This window comes from Planococcus citri, chromosome 1, assembly GCF_950023065.1.
Source record: "Planococcus citri chromosome 1, ihPlaCitr1.1, whole genome shotgun sequence".
NCBI classification, from domain to species: domain Eukaryota; kingdom Metazoa; phylum Arthropoda; class Insecta; order Hemiptera; family Pseudococcidae; genus Planococcus; species Planococcus citri.
Window position 1 is genome coordinate 85101636 of NC_088677.1, and position 18920 is coordinate 85120555.

Sequence of the window (18920 nt, forward strand, 5' to 3'; positions counted from 1 at the left end):
AATACGCTATGAAATCGACTAAATCATTTTGAAGTTTCCTGCTACCTTTGAACCTTCATGGCCGATAAGGTACCCGTTATTTTTTTCAAAATCGATGTGCTGCTGTCTGAAATACGTTTTTGTACATCGAAAGTTTCAAAAATTTACTGAAAGCTACAGTAGTTACTAAAAAGTTGCCGGAGGCTCCAAAACAACTTGAAATCTACCTGCAGTCAACTTGATAGAGTATTGAAATTAGTTCATAGAATGAATTGCGGTTTTCCAACTGCATTTGATGAAATTTTACGGAAATTTCAAGTTTCAAAAATCTACTGGAGGCTCCAAGAATTTTCAAAAAATCGCTGGAGGCTCCAAAATCACTCAAACCCACCTGCAGTCGACTGATAGCGTGTTTAAGTTGAAGTGCAGCGTGAATTTCGGATTTCCAACTTTATTTGATGAAATTTTATGGCAATTGCAAGTTTGAAAATTCGACTGGAGGCTCCAGAACTGTTCAAAACGGTTTGAAACCGTTTCCAAACGATTTGACAAGTCGGAAATGGGGTATATCCCAAATTTCAGCTTTTTAGGTCGATTTGATAAAATTTTGATTTTTTTTCTCATTTTTGGCTTTGATTTTCAAAAATTCACCAGAATTCAAAACTTTTGCAATTGAAATTTTAGCTGGTGGTAAATTTTTGCACGACTCCCGATGGTTTTAAGTCATTTTGGATCCTCCAGCAATGTTTTGAAAATTCGTGGAGCCTCCAGTAAATTTTTGAAACTTGAAAAAATATTAAGTCGACTTTTAGTAAGTTATGAGCGAGCCCCCGTCGACTTTTTGAAAATTGTTGGTCCGTTTTCTTTTTTCGTAATCAAGCTTGACTGGTTTAAATGAGTGTTTCTGCTTCCTTTTTATGAAAAACATGATTTATTAATCCATCTCTTTCGAAAGAAGGAAATGAAGAAATTTCATCGATACCTGCTTCGAATTTTAGAAAATTGAAACACTAAAAAGCAAGAATAGCTGATTGTAAAAATCAAGTACAGAACTTGCTTTTCGATTTAACTAAAATCTTTCAACGTATACTTAGAATTACCTACCTCGTCAAATAATTCAACCTCGATGCAATTTTCAACATGAATAGCTTACCTACCTTCGCCTTGATTTTCTTCAAAAAATGAAGAATAACAAAAAACAATAATACAAACGACAACGTAGAAATCGTATACAGTTTAATTTTCGGTAACAAAATGACAAACGCTGTCGCTGAAGGCGAATCCGTAGTACGTAAAACAAAAGAGACTCCTAATATACTACAAGGTATTTGTGTAGTACGAAAGATACGAGACGGAAAGGTTGGAGAAGGGAAATAGATGTGTAACAGCAACATCATCACAACATCACATCGTCGAGTAAATAGAATAACACACCGCATGCACGGCGTACACGGAAACAGTTTTTATCTCTATTTGCCCGAAACCGAAAACCTGAAAACCATCTCATTTGTGTATTGTTAACGGAACGTATGTTTTTGAAGGGAAATAACGACATTTTATCTGGAAATACACGACGAATGATAATTTACTTTTATACTCGGTTTCGTCATCGTCATTCGTACTGTATGGTGGTATAATATGCTTATTTGTAGGTACTATAGGTAGGTACGTAGGTACAGTTGTAGGAGACTTCATACGACAAGATTACAGTATGTACGAAGACGAAACGAGGGAGTAAAAGTGCAAGGGTAATGTACCATACTCGTATTTACAAATAATATCTCGTACCTGCTTCTTTTGTCGAGTATTGTCGTCTTCATCCTATGGAAAAAATTTCATTAAATGATGTCTGCTGATGCCGATGGTGAGATGGGAGAAAACGATGCATAACTTTAATAGAGCCAATTTCTTTTTCATTTTTGCAGTAGAATTTCAATTTCGAATACAATTTCCTCTATATGTATAAGGTGAACGTGCATGAGTCTTATCATTGTACGTATACTGATTCTATTGTGAAGCGTAGTACAAGTATGAGATGAAATATGTCGTATACCGTATTGAAATTTTCTATTGGAAACGCAAACTAGTATTATTATTATTATTCGATGAAATCGAGTTCATTTTTTAATATTCGAAGATTCGCATGTAGTGAGTAGGTACGTAATAAATCTACTTTTAAACCGAATACAAAATGTTTTCTATGTAACGTTATTCAAATTCTAATACACAATATAATTCTGGAAAAACAACTTCTTGAATGCAGAGTAAGGATTAAGGAGGTGGATCAGATTTAAAATTCTCAGAAAATTAATTTTTTATGACACAAGCGATGGAAAATCTGAAAAATCACAAAATTGGAACAAATCAATATTTCATGCCACATTTTTAGAGCCCCCCCCCCTACTTCCCAGTAATGACATCTAAAAGATGAATGATGGATCGTTTAAGAAAATTAGGGACTCGATCCTTGTGCCCATCAGGGTGCTGATATTCCAATTTGAAAATTAGATCGTTATTTGAATTCTCCAGGTTTATCCGGTCCAAGAATTTTCTAAAAATTTTGGTTACTAAAAGTTACTTTTTCCTAGTTTTTTCACAAATTTTCTCTCTTTTTTTCAAAATTATAACCAGAATTCTTGAAGGAAAACAAAATCCTGTTATTTAAATGGCCTTTTACTGCATTTTTAGCGTTACGAATGTTAATTTTTCCAGATTTGATGGTTTTTCTTTTGAATTATTTTTTTTGAATTTCTCGATAGTTTTTAGTGGATTTTTTCCTGTTTTGATCGATTTTTACATCTTGAATTATTATTGTAGTGATTTTCCCCAAAATTTTTCCGCCTGATTTGTTGGTGAATTTCATCATCCCGAGTTCTCGTCATTTTTTCATAAACATTTTTTCTTTTGAATTTTTGTGAATTCTTTTTTTTTGTTTTTTCGATGATTTTTTCGAAATTTTCATTTTTTTCTATTCAAATTTTGGCGAAGTATTCTCCAGTTTTGATAGACTTTCCAATTTTGAATTTTCACGATTTTAGTTTTGCTCCCAGTAATGGTCATTTTTTTGCCTTAATTTTGACTGTTTTTTTTTCGAGTTTTGTGCTTTAAAAAAACTAGTAATTTTTTGGCTTACTTTTTGTGGAATTTGTGATGTTTCTTCGTCCAAAAATTACGATTTCCTTCAAGTTTTGATCATTTTTTTAGGGGGGGGGGGAGACTCTTTAAGATTTGATGAGTTTGTTTTTTTTATTTTCACTTTTTGTGCTGGATTTTTTTCTGAATCTCGATATCTTTCATTCGTTGATCCCTCTCTCATTTCCCCTTCCTTCGCAGTTATGGGGAAGGTTCTCGGGATTTCCTCTTTCTTCGAAGAATTTTTTCTCTTAAATCGTACGTCTTGAGTTTTGCTTGAAATTTTTCGATGATTTTTCTCAGATTTTTCCCACGAATTCATACTACCTATTAACTCTCATGAGTTCTCTGTTCTGAATTTTCAGGGATGATTTTGTTTTGAATTTTATTGATTCGTTTTTCTGACTTTTTTGTTCTTAATTTCGTCGAAATCTTTTTCCTTGAATTTTCATGATTTTTATGACATTTTTTCCTAATTTTACTTCAAATTTTGGTTATTTTTTCTGCTCAAATCTTATGGAATTCTCCTTTTTACAGTTTTTGAGTTTTTTTTTCTTTTGATTTCAAGACTTGATGTTTTTATTTTGAATTTTTTTGGACTTTTCTTGATTTTTTCATGTTTTATTCTTTTAAATTCTCATAGACTGTACTTCCCAATTTTTCGACAATTTTTCCCAAATGTTTGTGTTTTTTTTCACGTCTAATTTTTTGTAAAAATTTTGCAATTTTATCGGGAATTTTCGAGTTTTTTTTTCATTTTCAAGACGTTTTCTCTTAAATTTTAGTGTTTTTTTTAGTGTGCGTAGCACACTATTACTTTCGTTCTGAAAGTTGAAAAATTCTTTGGCTCGAATGTTCTCTTAGAGGAATAGGCCGATTTTTTTGAATCTTTCATACGTAGGTGAGGCTTAACTTGAGGCAGGGAATGTGGTAATTATAAATGTAATTACTCAAGTAGCTTCTTGAGTAATTGCAATTGAATGGTGGAAATGCAAAGTGTGCTAAGTGCCATTGACGTTTTTTCGGAACGCGTTTTTTCAACGTAATGTTATGTGTCATCGCACATGCGCTTGTAGTGCAATATTAGAGAAAATGTTTTTCCAAGTTGTACTAATAAACACCTAAAGATAGCGTTCTCCACAAGACGTACATAAACGTGTTACACGAACTCGTTTTTACGCTCTCCTGTAGAAAAACGTCAATGGCACTTAGCACACTTTGCATTTCCACCATTCAATTAATTATGAAAATTTGTTCTAAAAAATCAATAAAAAAGAGGAAAAGGGCCATATCAAAAGCGAAGCCGACGTCAGTTAAATTTCAAAACTCATGTAACACCACAGGGGTTTTAAAATCTTTTCTATTGTTCAATTTTCAAATTTATTTTTCAAAATTGAACAATGGAAAAGATTTTATCAAAAGCAAAGCCGAGTTCAGTTAAATTTCAAAATTTATGTAACACTGCAGGGGTTGTAAAATCTTTTTCATTGTTCAATTTTCGAATTTATTTTTCAAAATTGAACAATGAAAAACATGACCCCTGTGGCGTTATATTTATAAAAGATGCCGATCAGCAAACACAATACGCCATAGAAACCTTTTACATGAAATTTGAAAATTTGTTATGTGACCTGTGTGGTGTTACACTTATAAAAGAGGTAGATTGGCAAACACAATGGGCAATAGAAATCTAATTTCTTATCTACAGTGTTATCTTTCTCATTGTTCAATTTCAAAAATTTCAAAGGGGGAAAGGGCCATATCAAAAGTGAAGCCGAAATCAGTTTGATTGATTTACTTACAATCTTTAGAAAAATAAATTGATCTTCAATGATCCATTGTATTCGCTTATCTGTCTCACTTATACCTAAATGTAACACCACAAGGGTTATAAAATTTTCTCAATTGTTCAATTTTGAGAAATGTTTTTAGAACTTCTGCAGGTGTTTTATTTACACAAATGCAGTACCTTTTTTTTAATTAATTAATCTATATATTAATAGTATGACCGAATTCTTATGACACTGAGATCTCAGCAACGGCTGAACCGATTTTGCTCAGTGATCTCTCAAAAAATAGCTTTTGAACTGTAGATGTGCAGGTTTTTATCAAAAGTTCTAAAAGTTGCACCGTAAAGCTCAAAAAAGCTCAATAATTGATTTTTGCCAATACATAGCACATTTGATGTATATAGAGAAGTACGTACATTATACCTTGAAAGAGCACCAAAAGAAGTCAAATGTCGAAGAAAAAAGTTTACAAAAAAGTTGTGCCATAAAGCTCAAAAAAGCTCAATAATTGATTTTGGCCTATACCTAGCACATTTGATGTATACAGAGAAGTATGTATATTATACCTAGAAAGAGCATCAAAAGAAGTGGAATGTTGAAGAAAAAAGTTAACAAAAATAGTTGCGCTGTAAAGCTCAAAAAAGCTCAATATTCATCAAAAAGCTTATAGCATGACCAAATTCTTTTGACTCTGAGATCTCAGCAACGGCTGAACCGATTTTGCTCAGTGACCTCTCAAAAAATAGCTTTTGAACCGTAGATATGCAGGTTTTTATCAAAAGTTCTAAAAGTTGCACCATAAAGTTCAAAAAAGCTCAATAATTGATTTTGGCCTATACCTAGCACATTTGATGTATACAAAGAAGTAAGTACGTATATTATATCTTGAAAGAGCATCAAAAGAAGTGGGATGTTGAAGAAAAAAGTAAACAAAAATAGTTGTGCTGTAAAGCTCAAAAAAGCTCAATATTCGTCAAAAAGCTCAATAATTGATTTTCGCCTAAGTTTTGAAGAAAGCTTTGAGCCTAAACATTTGTACCTACACTTCTTCAATCTTTGAAATCAATTGATTGTATGTATGTAGTTTTAATCATCATTGTAAAAAGCTTAAAAAGCTGACGTTGGTACACTTTTTCAACCTTTGAAATTGATCGATTGTAGCTTCATTCGACATGGAACTTCTTTTGGGGGGGGGATTAGGTAACCTTTGAAATCAATTGATTGTAGTTTCATTCGACATGGAACTTTTTTTTGGGGGTGGGAGGGTGAAAAATAAGGTAGGTAGGTATAATTAAAGTAATTTTAAAAAGTATGTAATTTACAATTGTAGTTTGGAACTTTCTTCTGTGTGAGGAGGGGGGGATGAAATATAAGGAGGATACTGTTAAAGTTTGAAATCGATCAATTATATGTATTTTAAATATTCAACATGGAACTTTGGGGGGGGCGGGTGATCAATCTTCATTGAAAAAAGCTGATGTTGGTACACTTTTTCAACCTTTGAAATTGATCGATTGCAGTTTCATTTGACATGAAACTTTTTTTGGGGGGGGGGTGAAAAATAAGGAGGGTATAGTTAAAGTTTGAAATTGATCAATTATATGTATTTCGATTGTAGTTTCATTCCACATGGAACTTTTTTTTTTGGTTGGGGGAGGGTGAAAAATAAGGTAGGTAGGTATAATTAAAGTAATTTTAAAAAGTATGTAATTTACAATTGTAGTTTGGAACTTTGTTTTGTGTGAGGAGGGGGGGGGGATGAAATATAAGGAGGATACTGTTAAAGTTTGAAATCGATCAATTATATGTATTTTAAATATTCAACATGGAACTTTGGGGGGGGGGCGGGTGATCAATCTCCATTGTAAAAAGCTGATGTTGGTACACTTTTTCAACCTTTGAAATCGATCGATTGTAGTTTCATTCAACATAGAACTTTTTTTGGGGAGGGGGGGGTGAAAAATAAGGAGGGTATGGTTAAAGTTTTAAATTGATCAATTATATGTATTTTCAATTTCCATCGTAAAAAGCTGACGTTGGTACACTTTTTCAACATTTCAACCTTTGAAATATCAATTGATTGTAGTTTCATTTGACATGGAACTTTTTTTGTTGGAGGGGGGGGGGTGAAAAATAAGGTAGGTATGATTAAAGTAATTCTTGGAATAAAATCAACACCTTATTAGTATAGATCAATATTCACAGCAAAACCGGAATAATAAATTCAAATCAGTAAAATGCACACCTAATCACCATAGATTGCTGCAAACCTGGGATAAAAAATGTCACTTCCTCTCCCTTGAGTGTTAATTTTCATTGCACTCCTCAAATTAGTTGAAAACGACATTTTTTGTGAAATTGTTCAATTTTTGTCATGTACCTACTTAATATGTATCTCATTTAATTCGCAATCCTTTTAAGGTAAAATATTAACTGTCACCAATCATCTCCATACTTATTTTTACATCGTTCCTTCCAATTCTATTTTTCATAATTCTTATGTACTGTCTTCAATTCTTCATAAAACATTTCAATAACATTCAACCTTACAAGATAATATCCAATTATTTTTACTTATGAATCCGTTCAAAAGTAGCGCATTTATGCGCGATCTTGCCGAGTGTCTAGTTTATTTTATTTTTTTGTTTATTTAACTTCTGCCCCTTGGTAGAGGCACCCAGCAGAGAGCCAAACTCGGTGGCTACCGACTAACGGTGTCTTGCCTCTGGACAGCAAGGTTTGCAGCAGAGTGTGGTTCTACCTGGAACAGTTCAACATCAGATAGCATATAATTAAGTACATAACACATAAACATAACGCATAAACATATTTACAAATACAATGAGAGACTTCGTACATGGGAATGCTTCCCTAGGGTACTAGAGAAGAGACTCCAAAAAACAACAACATACTTCAGACAACGAGAGACTTCAAAAATAAGAATGACGAGAGACTTAACGACGATGAGAGGCAGAGAGGCTTCACCTAAAAACAACAAGAGGCTTCCAAAACAACGAGAGACTTCTCCAAGCCCCACAATGGCCGCCTAAGAGCCTTGGACAGCGACGAGTCCCAATCCCAAATGACCTCTGTTGTGTATCCGTATGCCATCAGGATGCGAATGGCAAACAGCGTGAAACCCGAAGATGGACTCTGTCGACTGACACGCTGGTTTGACGATGTGTAACCCCAAATAACACCAGAAGCCAAGGGACTGGGCCCGCAGACAAGGAAAACAGGTGGTTACCCTTTCTGAATCAAATCCCATCAGTCATTTGTGATTTTGGAGTGCTCCCAAGAGGTTCATTCAGTACTGTAGTGCTTTTGGAGTCGCATTATGCTTTTGAGATAAGTATATCGCATTGTGCTTTGGAGCTTACAGAATAGCATAGTGAATTCGGAATCGCGTTGTGCTTTTTCCAAAATTGCATTGTTTTTTTTTTTCGAAATCGTGTTGTGCTTCCCTAACAACATAGTTACATAGCGCAGCTGTCTAGTTTAATTTTGCTCTGATTGAGTTTTATTCTTGAGGACTTATGATTTTAATGTTTTTCCACGTTATTTTTTGACTATTTTTTTTCTCTTCAGATCATCTTTCCTCTGCTTCCTGTTTTGGTCATTTTCTCTCAATTTCAATATTTTTTTTTTTTTTTGAAACTTGTGTCAATTTTTGCCAGTCGAAAATTTGAGGATTTTTTTCTCTCTGAAGCACAGTAGATTTTTTCATATCCGAATTTTTAAAATCATTTTCACAAATCACTATTTTCCTAAATTTTGATTCTTTGATTTTAACCGAAGCAATTTGCAACTGAAATTTTCCATTTTTGGTCATTTTGAAGAACTTTGAAGCCTCTCAGTTCCGCCAAAAAAAAAAATCGAAAAAAGTCCGGTTTACGTCATTAGTCGTCGTTTAATGACCTCTAAACATGATCTGATTTTGAAAAAAATCGAAGACCCCCCTCGTGCAAAAATCCGTCGATTTGGCATGAAATGACCCACCAGGCTCATTTTCAAATTCTCAGTGATACTTTTGATACGAGAAAACGACGTTGTTTGTCTAGCACATCGACTATATCTGCTTTGAAAACCTTGAGACCGAGTCTACCAATAGTAAGATAAACCGAATAAAGACAGAAGTTTGTATGTACGAAGACGCCAAATGAGTATTTCTGCATTTGCAATCTGCAATAACGCAGACGAGCTCGCTTCCTACGTTATTTTCAACCATCGACCATCGACCATCGGCTGAGAGAAGACGACGGGTCCGACTCCGATCGAACGATAGGCACTTCTTATTAATCACACCATCTGTCTGTGAGAAAGGTTCAATTATCGATACAGACAGGCGGGGGGCGTTTATACATGTGCAAAACTTATTAAAGAATAAAAAAATCGTTTGTACTCTCGGACCTCTCTTCTTAAGTTAGAGAGAGGCTTGGGAAGTCGAATGTCTGAGTAGCCATACGATTTTGTGTGGCGATCGGATCGCGATCCGGCACACAGTGGAAAAATCTTGATATACGAGCATCAGTTTACAATCTAGCAAAAGAGTACTACGAGATACGATACCGAAGCGATAGCAGGTTGACCCATTCACCTTACTCTCATATGTTATTCAAATGACACACGCATGCGATCACAATATTTATTCTCACTTGGAGGTATTAGGCACCATATACTCGAGAGGAGCCACGCAATTCTTGGCGACACGCTTGACTCTTTTTCTTTCACTCTTCGTGTTTTCCCATAACACCAGCACTACCTCACCTTATAGAAACAGAGAGCCTATAACGCCCCAACATTATTTTTTTTTCTCTAATATAACGCCCCGAGGCGCCCTGCACAGTGCACAGCGCAGCCTAAATAATATATAGCTTGCGATCTCGCCACACTCTGACTATAATATTATGGTGAATCTCAGCTCTTGATCTTTAATTGAACGAATCGATCTGTTCTTCTCATAGGCTCATAAACGACGACGAAGACGACGATCGATTAAAATGCATAGTCTTGTTTGGCGATCAACGAACAACTGTTTCAATGACAGATTTACGTTATTTGTAGTGGAAAAAAAGCGACGAAAAATTTTAATTGACACCCGGCTTTCTTTCGCTTCAGCTTTATGTGTATTTAAATGTCCACGAGAGTCCGGCGCAGCTTGCCGCGATAATAGGTATATAGAGGTACCTTCTGTAATATATATTATTTGTATACGCGCTGCGAGTGTAGTGTATTATAAATGTATATTCGATAACCAGCCGAGAATTGTTAGCAGATCTTGGCTACCAGTTAATCGAAATGAAACTAGTTTTGCAGCTTGTCACGAGACATTAAAATTCTTCTTCTCAAGTCAACATATTATAGAAAGAAAAAAAAAACGTGTGTGTGTAGCGTACCGGTAAATTGTGTGCATTTTCACGAAATTATATACATACATATATCACGCAAATCGCCGCTGCGCTGGTTTAAATACCCGCTTCCATTCACACAATATCTACATACGAGAATATTTCACCAACGAAGCCCGAATTATGCGCGGCTACTCCCTCTCGAAGAAATTTCCATCGTGTACCTTTTTAATAAACAAATATCTAAACAGTTGGTTTCCTCTCTTGGTTTTTGGTATGTAAATTTGAGCTTTCGTTAAGTGTTTATGAATTCAGAATTCGTAGAAAGATATCAATATATTTTTTTGGTGCCTACTGGAGCCTCATCACCGGTCACTGCACCATAGCAATTCCTACGCAAAGAGACCAGGAAATCTTCAGATCCAAGTTGTGGATCTGGAGACTCCTACGTAGTCCGGAAAATGGCATATATGCAGTAGTTGCACCCTCCTTTTCTTAAAAGGGACATCCTAAGGATGATTTTAAAGCAAACTCGCCAAAAAAAAAACCATTGGGGCCTAATAAAAAAGTGGTGGCCACATTGACAGGTCAACCGAAATCGCAAATGCGAGTATTGCTTTCCAACAAGGGACTCGCACGAAATTTTTTTGAACTGGACAAAGCAGAGATAGATCGAAAAAATATGTAAAAATTTATCACCAGCCAAAATTTCAAGTGCTGAAGTGCATTTTTCGATTTTTGGCGAATTAAGCCAAAAATGAGGGGAAAACATCAAAATTTTACCCATTCGGACTGGAAAGCTGAAATTTGATCTATTTTCGGGCTTAAAAATCAATTGGAAACGGTTTCAAACCGTTTTGAACAGCAATGGAGCTTCCAGCAGATTTTTGAAACTTGAAATTTCCTCAAAATTGTACCTATAGAAGTTGGAAAGCTGAAAATCAAGCTGCACTTCAACTTAAACACGCTGTTGAGGTCGACTGCAGGTAAATTTCAAGTTGTTTTGGAGCCTCCAGCTTTTTCTTGAAATTACTGGGGCCTCCAGCAGATTTTTCAATGCTCGAAATTTCCATGAAATTTTACCAAGCAGAGCTTGAAATAAAAAATTCACTCTGCTCTCCAATTTCAACTAGCTATTAAGTCGACTGTAGGTAGATTCCAAGTCGTTTTGGAGCCTCCAGCAACTTTTTGAAAATTCCAAGAGCCTCCAGCAGATTTTTGAATTTTGAAATTTCCATACAATTTTACCAAATGAAGTTGGAAATCCGAAATTCACACGATATTAAGTCGACTGGTGGTGAGTTTAAGTCATTTTGGAGCCTCCAGCAACTTTTTGAAAATTCCAAGAGCCCCCAGTAGATTTTTGAATTTTGAAATTTCCACACAATTTCATCAAAATGAAGTTGGAAATCCGAAATTCACGCGATATTAAGTCGACTGGTGGTGAGTTTAAGTCATTTTGGAGCCTCCAGCAACTTTTTGAAAATTCCAAGAGCCTCCAGCAGATTTTTGAATTTTGAAATTTCCATACAATTTTACCAAATGAAGTTGAAAATCCGAAATTCACACGATATTAAGTCGACTGGTGGTGAGTTTAAGTCATTTTGGAGCCTCCAGCAACTTTTTGAAAATTCCAAGAGCCTCCAGTAGATTTTTGAATTTTGAAATTTCCTCACAATTTGACCAAATGAAGTTGGAAATCCAAAATTAACGCGATATTAAGTCGACTGGTGGTGAGTTTAAGTCATTTTGGAACCTCCAGCAACTTTTTGAAAATCCTTGGAACCTCCAGGAAACTTTTGGATCTTGAAATTTCATCAAATGCATTCCGAAAGCCGAAATTCATTCCCAAAACTAATTTCAAAACGGTACGAAGTCGACTGCAGGCAAATTTCAAGTCATTTTGGAGCCTCCAGCTACTTCTTGAAATTACTGGAGCCTCCAGCAGATTTTTCAATGCTCGAAATTTCCATGAAATTTTACCAAACAGTGCTTGAAAACAAAAATTCACTCTGCTCTCCAATTCCAACTAGCTATCAAGTCTGCTGTAGGTAGATTTTAAGTCGTTTTGGAGCCTCCAGCAATTTTTTGAAAATTCCAAGAGTCTCCAGTAGATTTTTGAATTTTGAAATTTTCACACAATTTCACCAAATGAAGTTGGAAATCCGAAATTCACGCGATATTAAGTCATTTTGGAGCCTCCAGCAACTTTTTGAAAATTCTTGGAACCTCCAGGAGATTTTTGAATCTTGAAATTTCATGCAAAAATTCATCACCAGCCAAAATTTCAAGTGCTAATGAGAATTTTTCGATTTTTGATGAATTTTTGGAAATCAAATTTAAGCCAAGAATGAGGGGGAAAAATCAAAATTTTATTAAATTGACCTAGAAAGCTGAAATTTTGGATATACCCTACTTTTGACATGCCAAATCGATTAGTAACAGTTTCAAACAATTTTGAACAGCTTTGAGGCTTCCAGCAAATTTTTTTAACTTGAAATTTTCTCAAAATTCTACCTAGATAGAAGTTGGAAAGCTCGAATTCACGCTGCACTCCAACTTGAACAAGCTGTCAAGTCGACTGGTGGTGAGTAGTTCAAGTCATTTTGGAGCCTTCAACGACATTTTGAAAATTCTTGGACCCCCCAGCAGATTTTTGAAACTAGAAATTTCCTCAAAATTCCACCTATAGAAGTTGGAAAGCTGAAATTCACGCTGCACTCCAACTTAAACACGCTGTCAAGTCGACTGGTGGTGAGTTTAAGTCATTTTGGAGACTCCAGCGATCTTTTGAAAATTTTTAAAGCCTCCATATGCTATGAAAGTCATCTGCAGGTGATTTCAAATCGTTTTGAAGCTTCTTACTATTTTTTGGACCTTCATGGCCGATAAGGTACCCGTTATTTTTTTCAAAATCGGTGTGCTGCAGTCTGAATTATTATTATGTTTTTGTCCATCTAAAGTTTCAAAATTTACTGAAAGCTCCAGTAGCTCCTAAAAACTTGCTGGAGGCTCCAAAACAACTTGAAAGCTACCTGCAGTCGACTTGATAGTGTGTTAAAGTTGAAGTGCAGAGTGAATTTTGGATTTTCAGCTCTGTTTAGTAAAATTTTATGGAAATTTCCAGCATTGAAAAATCTGCTGGAGACTCCAGTAATTTCCAAAAATTCGGTGGAGGCTCCAAAACGACTTGAAATCTACCTGCAGTCGACTTCATAACGTATTGAAATTAGTTTACAAAATGAAATTCGGCTATCCATTTGCAGTGTTCAAGTTTCAGAAATCTACTGGAGGCTCCAGCGACTCGAAAATGACTTGAACACTCCAGCAGTTGACTTGATAGCGTGTTTTAATTGGATAGCACTTCATTAAATAAAATGTTGTGGTAATTTTTCAAGTTTGAACATTTGACTGGAGGTTTCAGAACTGCTCGAAATGGCTTGAAACCGTTTCCAATCGATTTGGCAGGTTAGAAATAGGGTATATCCCAAATTTCAGCTCTGTAGGTCAATTAGAAGAAATTTTGATTTTTTTTCTTATTTTTGGGTTTGATTTTCAAAAATTTGCTAGAATTTGAAAAATGCACTTTCGTTGTATGATCTTTCAATCTAGCTTCGTCCAGTTCAAAAAATTTCATGCAAATTCGATGTTAATCAGAACGACTGCCATTTTTTTAGGAGTGCCTATGTTTTTTCTGGGCAATTTTGCTTTGAAATGTTTCTTTTGAAAATTTGGGGTACGTTTTTGATTTCTTACAATATTTAGTCTGACTTTCTAGATCTTGAAAAATATGACAAGAAGTTCTTTGTGAAAAAAAAAAATGCCAGAGGCAAATTCTATAACGTTTCAAGTTATTCAACACTGAAGCAGACTTACAGGTATCCCAAATTGCGGTAATTTTTGGTGAATTACTGATCATTTCTCGTAAATGATTATTACCTAATTAAGGATAATGACCGGTAATTAATAATTATGAGTCAATTACTTTACTCGTTGGTAAACTATTGGTAATAGTAAATTACTGGTAATTTTTGGTAACCCCCTGGTAATTTGAAGTAAATGATAGGTAATTCTAGGTAAATTGCTAATTATGGTATCTCGGATAGTAATGGGTAAATCACTCGTCATTTTTGGTAAATTAATGCAAAATTTTTGCGAATTACTGATTACTGTCAATTTGTGACAAGTTACTGGTAATTTCTGGTAAATTACCCATAATAATTGGTAAATCACTGGTAATTACAGGTTAACTATTGGTAATTATGAATAAATTACCTGCAATTTACTGGGTAATTTAGGTAAATTACGGGTAATTTTGGTAAATTACGGGTAATTTTTGGTAAATTACCCATAATAATTGGTAAATCACGGGTAATTACAGGTTAACTATTGGTAATTATGAATAAATTACCGGCAATTTACTGGGTAATTTTGGTAAACTACGGGTAATTTACCTGCAATTTACTGTGTAATTTAGGTAAATTACGGGTAATTTTGGTAAATTACGAGTAATTTTGGTAATTTACGGGTAATTTTTGGTAAATTACTCATAATAATTGGTAAATCACGGATAATTACAGGTTAACTATTGGTAATTATGAATAAATTACCGGCAATTTACTGGGTAATTTTGGTAAACTACGGGTAATTTAGGTAAATTACGGGTAATTTAGGTAAATTACGGGTAATTTTGGTAAATTACGGGTAATTTTGGTAAATTACGGGTAATTTTGGTAAATTACGGGTAATTTTGGTAAATTACGGGTAATTTTGATGAATTACTATAGTAATAATGAAATAATGTATTCGTATTTTGTGCTCCAAAAAACTTGATAAATGGTATTATATCTAACACATGATTTTTTCAAGTTTCAGAAAAATGGTAGGCTATTGAGGGACAATTTGAAATCGACCCCCCCCCCCCCCTCCACCAGCACACATAGAGCTCAAAACTGGTATAATGATATTTTAATGCCAGATATATTTTCTACAGAAAACCCCTTCTCAAATAAATTATTCTTATTATTAGAGCATACTGACGTCTGCAAGTAACTATACTTCCCGAGTTTCCACCTTTTATTCTGCTACCTAATACACAAGATACAATTGTACCCATTGGTCGAACTGAAAACATCTGCACATAATTTCCAACCATTAAGAGGTGGTTTTGAAACCTTTTAGTGAAGAATTGGGATGAGTAAATAGAGCACATAAAAATTCTTTCAGCACAAAGCAACCTCGACCAATAATATCTTAATTGATGGTAAAATTGATCAATTCCAACTCTCGAGTAAAGCATCTCACGCTACAGTCGATAGAACCTGTAGGAATATTTACCGAGTCTATACTCAAATACCGATCCTATCGATGGCTACTTTACGAACCCCTAAACGGTGATTAAGTTGTAAAATTATCGAGAATTTGTTAACGATCGATCTTGATAAGGGCTGATCGTGTTGTTTTTCTTCGCATATAAGCCCGTGTCTCGGTTATTTTAACGACAATTTAGTAAGAATAAAAATGCTCATCTCTCTATAGCATTAACCAGTAGCGCCTGTGCCAGAACCTCTAATAAAGTGAGGAAGAGAGCAAGATGACTAGATCGAATCAGTCCATCGCATCGGTCCTCGAGTCGGGTAACATTTATATTAGCGAAATGATACGACATATCAAGTGCGAACACACTGACACGGCCAAGAAAGGTGCGAGGGGTCGGATTTCTCAGATAAAAATCGGCGCCATCGATCGCCACCGTTCATTTAACAATGCAATATAGGTATAGGTACTCGATACACTCTTTCAGTACCATCGGTCTCCTTTAATTAATTTACCGAGATGAGCTCTTGACGAGGTGATTTAGATGTCCGCGATAGCCACAGTAGTACGATGTGCGAGTTGTGACCGCGGACTCTGCGGATAATATCGAAGGGTCGAGAGCTCCAGACGAATATGTAGGTGTTTGAGGAAACTGTTAGTGTTACGTCCGCGTGGCCCTGACTACTATACTACTGACGAGAGAGGTGTCCTCTTGAAAGGACCAAACAGCGATGTGGGTAGCCGCAACATTCCTGCGGTTGCGACTCGAGCTGTGAATGTGAAACTGCGATAGATGGCATCGACAGGTTACCAGAGTAATTACGTGAGAGGTTCTCGGATGCATGGAGCAGCTTTTAGTGTGCCTTTGTTACGCGGATTTCAACCTTAATTTGGAAATTGGGCTCATTACAGCTGATTTCGTTGCCATAGATAGTGTTTTTGCGTGAAAAATTCTAATTTTGAACCCAACCTTCAAGCCTCACTAGTTCTTGTAAATTTGGTGCTGGGTGTGGATTTAAAAATTGAAGGAGAATGAGAGATTGGAAAAAATGTAAATAAAACATTCTCTTCAATTTGGAGGAATTGAGTATGACGATTGACGATCTTTCCCTCTCATGATCAATGATTTTCGAAGGGATTTCAGGAATATTGGTGTCTCAGTGAAGGAGGGATGTGAAAATTGAGATGCCTGTAGAAAACTGATTCAGGGTTGTTTTTTGACTGAGTGTGTAGACTAAGCGGTTATTCTTTCACGAAAAATATGTATAAGAATGTCAAATAAGTAGGATTTGGAAATATTACCTATTTACAATTAGCTTAAATCGATTCATTTAAGGCCAAGTATAACTTTTAATCACATTTCGTTTTGTTTCTTTGTTTCAGGTGAGTACAAGTTATTTTCACGAGAAATAATGAATATCACGATACAAACGAGTGAGTTGATCAACTTTTTCCTTTCTTTCTGGTTCATTATTCTACTTTTTCTGCGAATAAAACGACGAGAAAATGCTAAAATGAGCCATCGCAGATGGCAACAAGATTTTCGCTTTATGTAACGAATTGATCAATTTTTTGAAAGAATCATTTGCCAACGAATCGATCAATTCTTTAATTTATGAATCAATTCGTTCGCGAATGATTCACTGAAAATTATTCAATTCATTCGTGAATGATTCACCAAGAATTGAGTAAATGAATCGATTCGTTCACGAACGAGTCACTTATACGAATCAATTTGTTCGCGAATGATTCATCAAAAATTGGGTCAATGAATCGATTCGTTCACGAACGAGTCACTTATACGAATCGATTCGTTCGCGAAAGATTCATCAAAAATTGGGTCAATGAATCGATTCATTCCCAAACGAGTCACTTATACGAATCAATTCGTTCGGAAACGATTCATCAGAAATTGAGTGGATGAATCGATTCGTTCACGAACGAGTCACTTATACGAATGAATTCGTTCGCGAATGATTCATCAAAAATTGAGCTGGTGAATTGATACGTTCGCGAACGAGTCACTTATACAAAACAATTCGTTCGCGAATGATTCATCAGAAATTGAGTTAGTGAATTGATACGTTTGCGAACGAGTCACTTATACGAATCAATTCTTTCGCGAATGATTCATGAAAAATTGAGCTGGTGAATCGATTCGTTTGCGAAGGAGGCACTAAGTTTGTTTTTTTTTACACGGATTATGGCAGATTTTCGAGAATCTGGATTTTGGCAGATTTAAAATCCACCAGAATCTGTTAGGATAGTAGCTTTTGAAAATGGATTATGGATTTTACTTAAAGAGAGAAGACTTCTGATGTTTTGAAAGTTTGTGGTGGGGATCTAAAAAGTGTTTAAAAAAGAGATTCAAAAAACGTCCAAAAACCAGATTTTCGAGAATCCGTGTAAAAAAGACATACTTACTTATACGAATTAATTCGTTCGCGAATAATTCATCAAAAATTGGACTAGTGACTTGATACGTTCGCGAACGAGTCACTTACACGAATCAATTCGTTCGCGAACGAGTCACTTATATGAATCGATTCGTTCACGAACGAATCACTTATACGAATCAATTTGTTCGCGAATGATTCATCAAAAATTGAGTCGGTGAATTGATATGTTCGCGAACGAGTCACTTATACGAATCAAATCGTTCGCGAACGAGTCAATTATACGAATAAATTCGTTCGCGAATGATTCATAAAAAATTGAGCTATTGAATTGATACGTTCGCGAACAAATCACTTGCACGAATCATTTCGTTCGCAAACGAGTCACGTATACAAATTAATTCGTTCGCGAACGAGTCACTTATACGAATCAATTCGTTCGCGAACGAGTCACTTATATGAATCGATTCGTTCGCGAACGAATCACTTGTACGAATCAATTCGTTCGCGAACGAGTCACTTATGCAAATTAATTTGTTCGCGAACGAGTCACTTATACGAATCAATTCGTTCGCGAACGAGTCACTTATATGAATCGATTCGTTCGCGAACGAATCACTTGTACGAATCAATTCGTTTGCGAACGAGTCACTTATGCAAATTAATTTGTTCGCGAACGAGTCACTTATACGAATCAATTCGTTCGCGAATGATTCATCAAAAATTGAGCCAGTGAATTGAAACGTTCGCGAACGAGTCACTTATACAAAACAATTCGTTCGCGAACGAGTCAATTATACGAATAAATTCGTTCGCGAATGATTCATCAAAAATTGAGTTAGTGAATTGATACGTTCGCGAACGAGTCACTTGTACGAGAATTTAAAAAAAAATTGGCTGAGAGGAAGACTGAAAAATGTATTAGAAAAAAAGTTATTTTTTTTTAAACCGTGAATATT